This window comes from Rhipicephalus microplus, chromosome 6, assembly GCF_043290135.1.
Source record: "Rhipicephalus microplus isolate Deutch F79 chromosome 6, USDA_Rmic, whole genome shotgun sequence".
NCBI classification, from domain to species: domain Eukaryota; kingdom Metazoa; phylum Arthropoda; class Arachnida; order Ixodida; family Ixodidae; genus Rhipicephalus; species Rhipicephalus microplus.
The window spans coordinates 84,552,788-84,565,523 of NC_134705.1; the positions used below are offsets into that span (position 1 = coordinate 84,552,788).

At 55.2% G+C, this 12,736-nt stretch overlaps 3 pseudogenes; all 3 read right to left on the reverse strand.

Annotated features, from left to right (window-relative positions):
* Positions 1-2,219: 2,219 nt before the first annotated feature.
* LOC142766443 (U2 spliceosomal RNA) lies at positions 2,220-2,401 on the reverse strand (annotated as a pseudogene).
* Positions 2,402-8,961: 6,560 nt separating this feature from the next.
* LOC142766316 (U2 spliceosomal RNA) lies at positions 8,962-9,177 on the reverse strand (annotated as a pseudogene).
* Positions 9,178-11,719: 2,542 nt separating this feature from the next.
* LOC142766355 (U2 spliceosomal RNA) lies at positions 11,720-11,898 on the reverse strand (annotated as a pseudogene).
* Positions 11,899-12,736: the final 838 nt, after the last annotated feature.

Below are 12,736 nucleotides of genomic sequence, written 5' to 3' on the forward strand. Positions count from 1 at the left end.
GCATTGTGCACCGACAGCGGCAGCGCTGGCTTCACGGCATTGCTTTTATCCCCAGTCCGCTTGAAGTTTCTAGTTTCGCTTACAAACATGTTAAAACTGAAACCTTCTTTTTCCCAGAGGTCGAAGCCACGCGTGCTTGCTTGCATGCGTACTCTCTATGCGCCCATGACGTCACACCAAATGCTTGCTGGCGAACATTATCAGGCATGTCGTGAGGGATGCTACAGCATTTGTTTTAAAAACTGATGCATAGTGTACATGTCCAACTCGAGCACCAAAGTCTGGAAGGAAGGAAAAAAAAAAAAATGACTGTGCAAAATGTGAATACGTCACCCATCCAACATGGCTTCTACGCCGGCTGCCCAAGCAACGCCTCTGCAACGACGCCCACAATCATCGGCAAAAAGGTGGTGCCTTTGGCTGCTTCAGCACGCTCAACATATGCCTTGCAAGTTCCGACGTGGCGGAACACCGCACCGAGGTCGACGAAGGTCCTGCCGTGAAAGGCAGACCCGGGAATGCGTGCGAAACGTCTACCGCGTGGGTTGTGAAGCCGGTGAATGAAGGATCATGTGGCAGAGGGTGACGGAACGTGAGTGTGCGACTTGACGCTGCGATGTCGTTCAAGCGTTCAACGGGCCGGCAGGTTCTGTCTGTCGTGGTCGAAAACGTCCGAGTTTTGCTGATTCCGAGGGGTAGGAGTGCTATGGTGGCGTGTACGAGGCGCTGGTGCGGCGCTCCGTCGATCGTGCCGGACGGACATGAGGCGGCCGAAGGCGGTCGTGAAGTGGTCGCGGAAATCAGTGGAGAAGTACTCGCCTGCGCTTTTCGTCGAAGACGCGCGACAGACGGTCTTCGGGAGACACGGGTGGTTGCACAAATGCGACCGTGCGTCAACGTGCAGCCATATTCGTGGATTATTTCGCCCCATTACGATAGCTTCGTCACTGCGCTCGCTGGTGTTGCTTGTTTTTGTTGACCTTCACTTGTGGCTCACACCCACTGTGGGGGATTGGCTGGTTTGTTGTTCTGCTTCTTCGACTTCTACATACTCGGCTTAGTGAAGCTGTGAGGAGTGACGAGTGGGTACGGAGGCAAAGCGCGCCCGGGGCGTGACCTCACGCGTCCTGGGGTCCACGTCGCTTCAGGTACGTGCGTGGTGCGTCCGAACGTCTAGTGCGCAATTTTCTTGGAACTTCCAGCAACTGGCAATTCCATTGAGGTGAGCGTGCGAGGATGTTCGTTGTAATTAACGAGAGCCAACGGTGGATGAGCTGGTATGAGATGGTGTTCAGAAATGAAGTGTTTGATCAACAAGGCGATGCCCGCCGTGGTGGTCTGATGGCCGTAAGGTACTCGGCTGCTGACCCGCAGGTGGTGGGATCGAATCCCGGCCGCGGCGGCTGCATTTCCCTGTGCTCAGATTAGGGTGCACGTGAAAGAACCCCAGGTGGTCGAAATTTTCCCATAATCATATGGTGGTTTTGGGACGTCAAACCCCAAAGGTCAGTGGACATAGGAAAAGCACATCGGGGCTTTGCCGCTCCACCGTACAGCAGGTGTGTGCGGAGTGGGTCCTGTGGCGTTCTTTGCGATTTTAATTTGTGATGGGGAATAGTGTAGATGCGTAGACGTGGCGAGAGCACGCGTCTTCAGGTTCAGACGCCGCGTGAAGATGTGAAATAAAAATGCCTTCGCTTGCCACTGCAACTGTAAACAGAAACACCAACCAAACCCCATTTTCTAGAGGCTTTTTTTATTTTTCGTTGCGAAACGGGTGAATTCGAAAAGCGGAAATAGCTTGGCACATACATACACACTTCTACACACATACATACATACACATCGCACATGCATACACATCGTATACACACTTCTAGCTTTCCTCCGAAACAGTAATGATAATTTCCTCAATAGTTTTATTAATATGAGTAGGAACGTTAAAAAAAATAAGAAACTTGAGTATGTACGTGTGAACATAACAAAATAAAAGAGACCCTCCATATATGAAATACACACGGAAACATTTATTTTCCCAGAGCAATCGTAAGTGTAAACACAGCTAGCGCACTCCCTGCACGCGAATACCGCGTCAGCCGGGGCGGCGTGCCGCCACCGTCTCGGACACTCGACGCACCCAAGCCGTTTACCCCGGTATCATGGGTAAATCCGAACACTCCTTCTATCATTGAATTTATTGTCGAACTCACCCCGCAGGGGGTGAGTGGGCCGATCCCGGAGGTAGTGCAATACCGGGCCAACCCGTGGCGGAGGTGAAGCAAGCTTCAAGCACTCCGCCGCATCACAAAAATAAGTTTAATATCTTGGATCCAAATAGGATCCGTATCAGATATTAAGCTGATAAGAACAGAATTTTTTATTATGCTTAGTACACAAACATCATACATGGTTATATAACAGAACAAGAAACGGTAATAAAAGGTGTATATAATAAAATCAGGTAACAAAAAGGCTAAAAAAGAGTTAGTGGTGTTAGTATGAATAAAAGCGTATAACAATAAAAAACGCGGTATCGCTTCTCGAATAAAAAACTATTTACAAAACGCCTATATGGCCACGATAAATGTCCGTAGAGGCAGCGATCGTGTCTGAAACGCAAAGTCTTTTCATGGTGCGCAGGTAGCTCCTGGAGCAGAACCTGCGGCAGACACGATCGTTGGCCGGATCCCACGAGCCGAGGCAGCCTACGACGATGGCGTCGACGGAGACGCGCTGGAACCGCTGGAGGAGATGACGCTGTAGAGGGGCGTACTTCTCCTCCTTGACCCTCCGAGCCTCCTGGAACGCCTGCATACGGTTGTCGAAGGGACAGCAGACGTCCAGGATTAGGGCTTCCTCACCACGGGCCAGGACGAGGTCGGGTCGCAAGCCGGGGACGCCGACCTGCTGGTTCTCCCCGATGACGGTGAACCGCCCCAGGGCCGCCTTCTTGAGGCGCGCAACGATGGCGTTGTGGCGCTCTGTCATGGCCCGGCTCTGCCGCATGCAGTGGCAGAGGACGTGCGGCAGGGTCTCCTCCCCGTACCCGCAGCGTCGGCACCTCTTGTCAGCTGCGGGCACCCACGTTCTTGTGCCGTTCAGGGGGAGGAGATTCAGCCGGGCTCGATGAATGAAGCGCCACTCCTTGAAGCGAGTGTAGCGGCCGGACCTCATGAAGTGGAAACTGGCGGGGTCCGCCGCTACACATGCCATCGCCTTGCCCTGGGACGGCTTCTCCTGGAGAGAACGGTCCCGGTCCTGGTTGAGGATGGCCCGAAGGATCTTGATGAGCTTGTTTCGGTTCCGCGCTGACACCGTGGCCTCTCCGCAGGTGATGCGGGCGCCCTGGTCCAGTAGCTCCCAGGCGACGGACAGGCGACGGGAGGCTTTGCGTGCCTCCGTCCAGACAGACTGCAGCTGGGTCGCAGTCTGCCGGAAGTCGCCCTCCGTTTCGCCTGAGAGGTAGGCCTCGGTGTCGTCCGTGTCCGCCGGTCGCCTCAGCCGCCTCGACACCACCCGGTTGAGCTCCTCCCTCGCTCGCTCCCGGACCTCCAGATCAGTCGACGACAGGAGCTTGAAGGCCCCGTCCACTCGGCAGATGTCGCTGAGCTCCGCCGCAAGAGGGATCCCTGCAGTGCCGGCATGTGCGCTCCCGTACACATACTCGTTTGACGCTCTGGCCGGCACGTACAGGGTCTTCTTGATCAGCGGGCGAAGCTCCTCGTCCAAGCGATGCCACTCTCCTTTGCTGGCAAGGCCCACCCGCATGGCGAAGTTGAGGGCTGGATATAGAAATGTTTTAATAGAATCCAGCCTCTGCCATGGAGTGAGCATGGAGGAGAGCAGCCGTCTGCCGAGATGGATGGCCTCGTCGACCGTTGTCTGGTCCGGTAGCACCCGAAACCCCACAGGACGCCCCAGGAACCGGTGCCCCTCGAAGTCCGCCAGTGCCGGGACCGGGACGCTCCCCACGGTGAAAGTGGTGGGCCGTGTGCCCACCGGGTAGCGCCCGGACAGGTGGAGGGTGCGGCACTTGGCAGGCTTCAGTCGCAGCCCGAGCGGGTCCGAAAGGGCCGTCACCACGTTGAGGCGGCGCTGCAAGGTGGCGGGATCCCCGGCGAGCAGCGTCAGATCATCGGCGTAGGCAAGGATGTTGTGTTGCCTATCGCCTCCCTGCACCGCTCTAATGATGGGGTCCACCACCAGGTTGAACAGCAGGCCGCTCAGGGGACAGCCTTGGCGTAGGCCCGCTCCGATGGCGATGGGCTCCGTGGTGCCGTCAGCTGCCACGACGCAGGTGGTGTTGGCGCGGTAGAGTTCCTCCACGATCTCCGCGAAGGGCTCCCCTGCGCCGGCGCCGCGGACAGCGTCGACGAGGGCCTCATGGGCGACCGAGCCGAAGGCGTTGGCGTAGTCGAGGAACCCCACGCACAGCTCCCCACCTCCCGTCCTGGCGTCGTCCAGGCGTCCCTGCAGCACGAAGTTGTGTTCGAACACCCCATCGTGCGGCAGGAAGCCCTTCTGACACCTGGACAGTACCGCATGGTCGCCCAACCACCGCTGCAGCCGCGTGGTGAGACACCCGGCATACAGTTTGGCGATCGTTCGACCAAGGGCAATGGGTCGCCAGTTTGTGGGGTCCTCGCGGTCACCCTTCTTGTGAATGAGGATCGTCCTCGTCGACTTCCAGCTCCGGGGTGTGCGGCGGTATTTGAGGCAGACGTTGAGTACCGCCGCAAGGTACCGCCCTTCAGGGTCCACCTGCCTCCAGTGGTGGTAAGTGAGGCGGTCCTCTCCCGGAGCTGTACTCTCGCACCTTCGGAGCTTGGCTGCGACCTCGTCGTCCAAGAAGGGGCAGAGGTCCAGTTCCTCATTGGTGGGGGCTCGCGTCCTGAGAATTGTTGTGTCCACTGCTGCCGGAGACCAGAGGCGGGTGTAGTAGCTCTGAAGCGTGCCTGGGTCAATGGGGCAGAGCTGCGAAGGGCCCTCAGCAATCAGCCGGACGGCCCGGCGCCGGTTCCTCCTGTAAAGAGCCTGTATCTGGGAGGGGTTATCGGGATTGATCTCGCGCCGAGGTGGTGTTTGGCGCGAGTCCCGATTGGGCAGCCTCAGGTGGTCAGTAATGGCTGCCTCTGCGCGGTCCAGGATGGTTTCGAACCGCGCCCACTCCTCCTCAGATACGGGCAACCGGCTTAGTGCCCGCAGCTCCGCCGTCATTTCAGCTAGGACCCAGGCACTCTCTGGTCCGGCGGTGTCGGCCATCTCCTCCTGGGTGCCATATGTGCTGCCGCTGTGTCGGTTGACTCGGCGGGGTGTCATCGCCTCGGGAGAAGGTGGTGGTGGACTCCCGATGGCTCGCCCCGCAGTCTGCTCTGGAAGCTCCCCCTCTGCAGGACTGCAGTACTCGTCCGAGGGGGAACTCGGTCGTGCTGCCTGGTGGTCAGCTGGGCTGCCCGCCGCATCCTCGACGCCGCCTGGCAGGGGGGTAGGCAGGACCTCCTGTGGAGAGGGTCCTGCGGCGGCGCTTTGGGTGGGTGAAGCGGTGGCCCGCTGCTGCTGGTCCGTCTCGCCTGGTGAAGAGCCGGCGCCACTCTGCGAGGGAGAGGGGGCCACCACTGGGGGTGTCCCCGGAGTGGCGGCACGTCCGGGCGAGGCCTGCTGGTGGGGACTGGTGGAACCGGTGGCGCTGGTGGGCGGCTGTCGGGGCGGAGCACCTGCGGCGACGTTTTGCCTGGCCTGCTTCGCCTCCTCCCTCAAGTGCCACTGTTGATGGTTGTGAAGGCCCTTCCTTGCGGGGAAGGACCTTGGGCACTTATCGCATTGGTGCCGGAAACGCGGGGGAGGGGCGGCGGTGGGAACGTTGGCCAGGCATTTGTTGACATGGGCCATTGGTCTTTGGCCCAGGACGTCGCCGCATAACGAGCAGATGTAGGAGGTGCTCGTAATTCTGGCTCCGTGCTCCGCCTCCAGGTGCCGCTCCAGGGACTGCCGCCGAGAGGTCCATGTGGCCGGGTTGTAGGTGGCCCCGCAGCCAATCTCGCAGCACTCGATGGCAGGAGGCACGGGGAAGTACACTACAAGTGTACTCCCGTCGCGCACTGGCTGGCGCTCCTGCCAAGGGGGGTCGCCGTCATCCTCGCTGGAGTCCAGGGTTGGACCCCCGGAGGCCATGACCCTATTGCCACGCTAGGCGTGAGGGCCAGGGGGCCTCGGCGAGGACAGGGTGGTCGGCGGCGACCATGGCGGGGCCAGGGAGGCCCCCGAGTGCGGCTGCGGCAGGACCAGGACGGCACGCAGCACCGGCAAGCAGCAGGCAGGACCAAGCAGCAGGCACGACCAGACGGCAGGGCAGCAGGTCCTGAGGCAGCAGGACCACGGCAGCAAAACCAGGGCAGCAACACCAGGGCAGCAGGCAGGCAGCAGGAGGCGGCCGAATCCGAGTAGCAGCAGTGGACAAGGGGTGGGTGGGAGCGAGGGAGAAAGACTCCGCTGTAACCGGGCGGGTATCCGGTTGCCTCTACGAAGATCAGGGAGTGCAGGGCGGTCAAGCCACCACTACACTTTGATCTTAGCCAAAAGGCCGAGAAGCGATACTACACTTTGATCTTAGCCAAAAGGCCGAGAAGCGATGCAATTCATTAGCACGTAATTAAAATCCATTCTTTCACACCTCGTACTTAGTTCTGGCCAAAAGCCGGGCAAACAGTAGCAAAGCAATTCCGACGTCCACCCATGCACAACCAGCATTGTGCACCGACAGCGGCAGCGCTGGCTTCACGGCATTGCTTTTATCCCCAGTCCGCTTGAAGTTTCTAGTTTCGCTTACAAACATGTTAAAACTGAAACCTTCTTTTTCCCAGAGGTCGAAGCCACGCGTGCTTGCTTGCATGCGTACTCTCTATGCGCCCATGACGTCACACCAAATGCTTGCTGGCGAACATTATCAGGCATGTCGCGAGGGATGCTACAGCATTTGTTTTAAAAACTGATGCATAGTGTACATGTCCAACTCGAGCACCAAAGTCTGGAAGGAAGGAAAAAAAAAAAATGACTGTGCAAAATGTGAATACGTCACCCATCCAACATGGCTTCTACGCCGGCTGCCCAAGCAACGCCTCTGCAACGACGCCCACAATCATCGGCAAAAAGGTGGTGCCTTTGGCTGCTTCAGCACGCTCAACATATGCCTTGCAAGTTCCGACGTGGCGGAACACCGCACCGAGGTCGACGAAGGTCCTGCCGTGAAAGGCAGACCCGGGAATGCGTGCGAAACGTCTACCGCGTGGGTTGTGAAGCCGGTGAATGAAGGATCATGTGGCAGAGGGTGACGGAACGTGAGTGTGCGACTTGACGCTGCGATGTCGTTCAAGCGTTCAACGGGCCGGCAGGTTCTGTCTGTCGTGGTCGAAAACGTCCGAGTTTTGCTGATTCCGAGGGGTAGGAGTGCTATGGTGGCGTGTACGAGGCGCTGGTGCGGCGCTCCGTCGATCGTGCCGGACGGACATGAGGCGGCCGAAGGCGGTCGTGAAGTGGTCGCGGAAATCAGTGGAGAAGTACTCGCCTGCGCTTTTCGTCGAAGACGCGCGACAGACGGTCTTCGGGAGACACGGGTGGTTGCACAAATGCGACCGTGCGTCAACGTGCAGCCATATTCGTGGATTATTTCGCCCCATTACGATAGCTTCGTCACTGCGCTCGCTGGTGTTGCTTGTTTTTGTTGACCTTCACTTGTGGCTCACACCCACTGTGGGGGATTGGCTGGTTTGTTGTTCTGCTTCTTCGACTTCTACATACTCGGCTTAGTGAAGCTGTGAGGAGTGACGAGTGGGTACGGAGGCAAAGCGCGCCCGGGGCGTGACCTCACGCGTCCTGGGGTCCACGTCGCTTCAGGTACGTGCGTGGTGCGTCCGAACGTCTAGTGCGCAATTTTCTTGGAACTTCCAGCAACTGGCAATTCCATTGAGGTGAGCGTGCGAGGATGTTCGTTGTAATTAACGAGAGCCAACGGTGGATGAGCTGGTATGAGATGGTGTTCAGAAATGAAGTGTTTGATCAACAAGGCGATGCCCGCCGTGGTGGTCTGATGGCCGTAAGGTACTCGGCTGCTGACCCGCAGGTGGTGGGATCGAATCCCGGCCGCGGCGGCTGCATTTCCCTGTGCTCAGATTAGGGTGCACGTGAAAGAACCCCAGGTGGTCGAAATTTTCCCATAATCATATGGTGGTTTTGGGACGTCAAACCCCAAAGGTCAGTGGACATAGGAAAAGCACATCGGGGCTTTGCCGCTCCACCGTACAGCAGGTGTGTGCGGAGTGGGTCCTGTGGCGTTCTTTGCGATTTTAATTTGTGATGGGGAATAGTGTAGATGCGTAGACGTGGCGAGAGCACGCGTCTTCAGGTTCAGACGCCGCGTGAAGATGTGAAATAAAAATGCCTTCGCTTGCCACTGCAACTGTAAACAGAAACACCAACCAAACCCCATTTTCTAGAGGCTTTTTTTATTTTTCGTTGCGAAACGGGTGAATTCGAAAAGCGGAAATAGCTTGGCACATACATACACACTTCTACACACATACATACATACACATCGCACATGCATACACATCGTATACACACTTCTAGCTTTCCTCCGAAACAGTAATGATAATTTCCTCAATAGTTTTATTAATATGAGTAGGAACGTTAAAAAAAATAAGAAACTTGAGTATGTACGTGTGAACATAACAAAATAAAAGAGACCCTCCATATATGAAATACACACGGAAACATTTATTTTCCCAGAGCAATCGTAAGTGTAAACACAGCTAGCGCACTCCCTGCACGCGAATACCGCGTCAGCCGGGGCGGCGTGCCGCCACCGTCTCGGACACTCGACGAACCCAAGCCGTTTACCCCGGTATCATGGGTAAATCCGAACACTCCTTCTATCATTGAATTTATTGTCGAACTCACCCCGCAGGGGGTGAGTGGGCCGATCCCGGAGGTAGTGCAATACCGGGCCAACCCGTGGCGGAGGTGAAGCAAGCTTCAAGCACTCCGCCGCATCACAAAAATAAGTTTAATATCTTGGATCCAAATAGGATCCGTATCAGATATTAAGCTGATAAGAACAGACTTTTTATTCAATTTTTACGTACAAAAACATCATAATGGTTAGGAAAAAACTCAAAAAGAAAACTTTGTATAAGTGTATAAGTTAAAATCTGGTAACGAAAGGGTTAAAAAGGGTTAGAACAAATACGTTAAAAACGGTAAAACTGTAGAGGTGTATAAGTCTAAAAACATGAAAAAATCGCAACTCTAAAAACTTTGGCTATACAATGTCACTGTACACCGATATGGTGGCGATAAATACACTTTGATCTTAGCCAAAAGGCCGAGAAGCGATGCAATTCATTAGCACGTAATTAAAATCCATTCTTTCACACCTCGTACTTAGTTCTGGCCAAAAGCCGGGCAAACAGTAGCAAAGCAATTCCGACGTCCACCCATGCACAACCAGCATTGTGCACCGACAGCGGCAGCGCTGGCTTCACGGCATTGCTTTTATCCCCAGTCCGCTTGAAGTTTCTAGTTTCGCTTACAAACATGTTAAAACTGAAACCTTCTTTTTCCCAGAGGTCGAAGCCACGCGTGCTTGCTTGCATGCGTACTCTCTATGCGCCCATGACGTCACACCAAATGCTTGCTGGCGAACATTATCAGGCATGTCGCGAGGGATGCTACAGCATTTGTTTTAAAAACTGATGCATAGTGTACATGTCCAACTCGAGCACCAAAGTCTGGAAGGAAGGAAAAAAAAAAAATGACTGTGCAAAATGTGAATACGTCACCCATCCAACATGGCTTCTACGCCGGCTGCCCAAGCAACGCCTCTGCAACGACGCCCACAATCATCGGCAAAAAGGTGGTGCCTTTGGCTGCTTCAGCACGCTCAACATATGCCTTGCAAGTTCCGACGTGGCGGAACACCGCACCGAGGTCGACGAAGGTCCTGCCGTGAAAGGCAGACCCGGGAATGCGTGCGAAACGTCTACCGCGTGGGTTGTGAAGCCGGTGAATGAAGGATCATGTGGCAGAGGGTGACGGAACGTGAGTGTGCGACTTGACGCTGCGATGTCGTTCAAGCGTTCAACGGGCCGGCAGGTTCTGTCTGTCGTGGTCGAAAACGTCCGAGTTTTGCTGATTCCGAGGGGTAGGAGTGCTATGGTGGCGTGTACGAGGCGCTGGTGCGGCGCTCCGTCGATCGTGCCGGACGGACATGAGGCGGCCGAAGGCGGTCGTGAAGTGGTCGCGGAAATCAGTGGAGAAGTACTCGCCTGCGCTTTTCGTCGAAGACGCGCGACAGACGGTCTTCGGGAGACACGGGTGGTTGCACAAATGCGACCGTGCGTCAACGTGCAGCCATATTCGTGGATTATTTCGCCCCATTACGATAGCTTCGTCACTGCGCTCGCTGGTGTTGCTTGTTTTTGTTGACCTTCACTTGTGGCTCACACCCACTGTGGGGGATTGGCTGGTTTGTTGTTCTGCTTCTTCGACTTCTACATACTCGGCTTAGTGAAGCTGTGAGGAGTGACGAGTGGGTACGGAGGCAAAGCGCGCCCGGGGCGTGATCTCACGCGTCCTGGGGTCCACGTCGCTTCAGGTACGTGCGTGGTGCGTCCGAACGTCTAGTGCGCAATTTTCTTGGAACTTCCAGCAACTGGCAATTCCATTGAGGTGAGCGTGCGAGGATGTTCGTTGTAATTAACGAGAGCCAACGGTGGATGAGCTGGTATGAGATGGTGTTCAGAAATGAAGTGTTTGATCAACAAGGCGATGCCCGCCGTGGTGGTCTGATGGCCGTAAGGTACTCGGCTGCTGACCCGCAGGTGGTGGGATCGAATCCCGGCCGCGGCGGCTGCATTTCCCTGTGCTCAGATTAGGGTGCACGTGAAAGAACCCCAGGTGGTCGAAATTTTCCCATAATCATATGGTGGTTTTGGGACGTCAAACCCCAAAGGTCAGTGGACATAGGAAAAGCACATCGGGGCTTTGCCGCTCCACCGTACAGCAGGTGTGTGCGGAGTGGGTCCTGTGGCGTTCTTTGCGATTTTAATTTGTGATGGGGAATAGTGTAGATGCGTAGACGTGGCGAGAGCACGCGTCTTCAGGTTCAGACGCCGCGTGAAGATGTGAAATAAAAATGCCTTCGCTTGCCACTGCAACTGTAAACAGAAACACCAACCAAACCCCATTTTCTAGAGGCTTTTTTTATTTTTCGTTGCGAAACGGGTGAATTCGAAAAGCGGAAATAGCTTGGCACATACATACACACTTCTACACACATACATACATACACATCGCACATGCATACACATCGTATACACACTTCTAGCTTTCCTCCGAAACAGTAATGATAATTTCCTCAATAGTTTTATTAATATGAGTAGGAACGTTAAAAAAAATAAGAAACTTGAGTATGTACGTGTGAACATAACAAAATAAAAGAGACCCTCCATATATGAAATACACACGGAAACATTTATTTTCCCAGAGCAATCGTAAGTGTAAACACAGCTAGCGCACTCCCTGCACGCGAATACCGCGTCAGCCGGGGCGGCGTGCCGCCACCGTCTCGGACACTCGACGCACCCAAGCCGTTTACCCCGGTATCATGGGTAAATCCGAACACTCCTTCTATCATTGAATTTATTGTCGAACTCACCCCGCAGGGGGTGAGTGGGCCGATCCCGGAGGTAGTGCAATACCGGGCCAACCCGTGGCGGAGGTGAAGCAAGCTTCAAGCACTCCGCCGCATCACAAAAATAAGTTTAATATCTTGGATCCAAATAGGATCCGTATCAGATATTAAGCTGATAAGAACAGAGGTTTTCAAAAATGTTAGGAACATTTCTGACCGAAAAGGAAAAACTTGTTCTCATTTTTTGTTCCTTCAACCAGAAAGGAAGAAGGTGGTGTATCGTGAACTGTGTATAGAGAAGGTGAAAATAGGAAATAGCAGGGGAGAAAAAGTGAAAGGGGCGTGTGTCGTGTAGTATCACCTCTTATTTTTGCGATGTCTTTGGGAGGGTGACTTTGTCAGCACGTGGCCCAGCGAGTGACAGTCACTTTATGGCCACGTGTGCGCAGTACACTTCCCGAGAAGCTGCAATGGTCTCGCTCACTGCAAGCTTCTTGAGTAACCGGAGATATCTCCGGCTGCAGAGTTTTTTGAAAACTCTGTCATTTGCCGGGTCCCAGGAGCCAAGCATGCCGACGACGACTGCTGCGATCGTGACTCTCTGGTAGCGGCGGAGCAAGAAGTCCCGAACTGGTTCGTATTTTCGTTCCTTTTCCAGTCGGGCTGCCTCGAGTGCTTTGAGCCGGTTGTCAAAGGGGCAGGTCACGTCCACGATGATCGCCTCTTCCCCCCTGGCGAGAACGAGGTCGGGGCGAAGGTTGGTGGTACCAACCGCTCTGTTCTCATGCGTGACCGTGAACTTCTTGCTGGCGGCTTGTTTCACCCTCGCCACAATCTTGTTGTGACGACTGGTGTAGGCCATGCTGTGGCGCATGCAGTGACCCAGGACGTGTGGCAGCGTTTCCACTGCGTAACCGCACACACGGCACCGTTTGTCGGCGGAGGTGGTCCATGGGTTGGCTCCATTCACAGGTAGGAGGTTCAGGCGTGCCCTGTGAATGAAGCGCCAGTCGCAAAAGCGGGTGAATTTGCCGGAGCGCATGAAGTGGG